This window comes from Clinocottus analis, unplaced genomic scaffold (genome assembly GCF_023055335.1).
Source record: "Clinocottus analis isolate CAN_PGR_092001 unplaced genomic scaffold, fCliAna1.0.p SCAF_81, whole genome shotgun sequence".
NCBI lineage: Eukaryota > Metazoa > Chordata > Actinopteri > Perciformes > Cottidae > Clinocottus > Clinocottus analis.
This window is the reverse complement of record NW_027176242.1, coordinates 7,501-10,000: the sequence shown is the minus strand read 5'-3', so window position 1 is coordinate 10,000 and position 2,500 is coordinate 7,501. Positions and strand designations below refer to the sequence as shown.

The window sequence follows — 2,500 nt, the reverse complement described above, 5'->3', positions numbered from 1 at the left end:
TCTTCTCTGGTTTTAAAGACGCGCGGGTCTGTCGTCTTCTTCTCTGTTCTTCAGACGTCTCCCTACTCTCAATCGCCTCATAACCTTTTTTTATATAATAATATGTCATATTCGTCAATTTGAACAAAGGTTCAGGGGTTTGATGACCTCTGAAGCCTCCAGCTCGGCAAGTAGAGCGTCGCCATCTTGTTTTTTATTTCGGCCATCACCAAAAGAGAGATGAGATTTGGAACTTTGGAAACATCGCCATTCAAACCGTTTAGTCAGCTCCGAGTTTCTGTATGTTGTCTTCAGCTATTAGCCAGGCCCGTCTCTCCGTCACGAGACTGAGAATAAGAGTTTTAAAAGAACTCGCCGGTACGTAGAGAGGAGAGAGCCAGGTCACGGCGGTACAGAGCCTGTACATGTGAACAGGGTCCAGAGCAGCGCGGCCTCCTCTGGACCTCCTCTGGACCTGCTCTGGACCTGCTCTGGACCTCCTCTGGACCTCCTCCTCTGGAGCTCCTCCTCTGGACCTCCTCCTCTGGAGCTCCTCCTCTGGAGCTCCTCTGGACCTGCTCTGGACCTGCTCTGGAGCTCCTCTGGACCTCCTCTGGACCTGCTCTGGACCTGCTCTGGAGCTCCTCTGGACCTGCTCTGGACCTCCTCTGGACCTCCTCTGGACCTCCTCTGGAGCTCCTCCTCTGGACCTGCTCTGGACCTCCTCTGGACCTCCTCTGGAGCTCCTCTGGACCTCCTCTGGACCTCCTCTGGAGCTCCTGCTGGGCCTCGCTCTCCTGCGCGGCGCGTCCCAAGTGCATCGTGGGAGTTGGTGTGAAAGTGTTTTTTCGGGTGTTTGTTTTTATTTGGCAGGATGGAACGTGAGATTTAAAGATGTCGTTGAAGATTTGGCAGAAACAGTTTTAATCTGTCGGCAGCGTCTGAGCCAAAAGAGCCAAATGTACAAGTACAAGTATACAAGTACAAGTATACAAGTACACAAGAAGCCTTGAAGAGCTAGAAGAGCTGCTTCTTCATTTATCAAACAAGTAACAATACATGTATTAAAACATGTATTGTTACATGTATTAATACATGTTGTACTACATGTATTAAAACATGTATTGTTACATGTATTAATACATGTTGTACTCCATGTATTAATACATGTTGTACTCCATGTATTAATACATGTTGTACTCCATGTATTAATACATGTTGTACAACATGTATTAATACATGGAGTACAACATGTATTATTACATGTTGTACTCCATGTATTAATACATGTTGTACTCCATGTATTAATACATGTTGTAATACATGTATTAATACATGTTGTAATTGTATTACTTGTGTTAAAACATTATTTACTGACTGACACAAGATAAACAATGTAGACGTGGCCTCGATTCTGAGACAAAGGCTAAAGGGGTTAATCGTGTGTGTGTGTGTGTGTGTGTGTGTGTGTGTGTGTGTGTGTGTGTGTGTGTGTGTGTGTGTGTGTGTGTGTGTGACTACTTGGTTGGGGGTTCGTCTGTTTTTGGATTTAATCTGATAAGATTCAACCTCCTCTGATTCCCTCTTTATCCCCCGACTGGAGAACCCCCACCTCTTAGTGTGTGTGTGTGTGTGTGTGAGTGTGAGTGTGAGTGTGAGTGTGTGTGTGTGTGTGTGTGTGTGTGTGTGTGTGTGTGAAGGCATGTGCCTAATGCTAATGCAGACTGTAGCTTCTGTAGTTTAACTGAGTGTTTGATCTCATGAACCTCATCACCGTCACACAGAACTAAGATCCTTCCGCCTGAACACAAACTAGTGCCGACTGTCTGAGGAGGAGGAGGAGGAGGAGGAGGAGAAGAGGAAGAGAGGGAAGAGAGGAGGAGGAAGAGAGGAGGAGGAGGAGGAGGAGGAGAAGAGGAAGAGAGGAGGAGGAAGAGGAGGAAGAGGAGGAAGAGAGGAGGAGGAAGAGAGGAGGAGGAAGAGGAGGAAGAGAGGAGAGAAGGAGGAGGAGGAGGAGGAAGAGGAGGAAGAGAGGAGGAGGAAGAGGAGGAAGAGAGGAGAGAAGGAGGAGGAGGAGGAGGAAGAGGAGGAAGAGAGGAGAGAAGGAGGAGGAGGAGGACAGGAGGAGAGGAAGAGAGGAGGAGGAAGAGAGGAAAGAGAGGAGGAGGAAGAGAGGAAAGAGAGGAGGAGGAAGAGAAGGAGGAAGAGAGGAAAGAGAGGAGGAGGAAGAGGAGGAAGAGGAGGGGATGTGGGGAGACAGTCAGGACCCACTGGTCATGTGGTCTGGAGGTCCAAAGGGTCCAGAGGTCTGAAGGGTGCAGAGGGTCTAGGGGTCTAGGGGTCTAGGGGGTCGAGAGGCTGCCAGGCAAGGACCTCGGTCTGCGGGTCCAGGACCTCAGACCCATGAACCCCTAAACTGGAACGGTCTCTTCAGCTGTATTAAAGCTTTTATTTTGAAGAGGTGGTAAAACGAGTCCGGACTCTCTTCAGGATCGGAGGTTTGGAGAGCAGACTTTGACAT

At 48.6% G+C, this 2,500-nt stretch overlaps 1 long non-coding RNA gene across 1 annotated transcript in view; it reads left to right on the top strand.

Moving 5' to 3' along the window:
- LOC137780669 (uncharacterized) overlaps positions 1-2,500 on the top strand; it is an 18,895-nt gene that overhangs the window by 8,904 nt on the left and 7,491 nt on the right. The window lies entirely within an intron of this gene.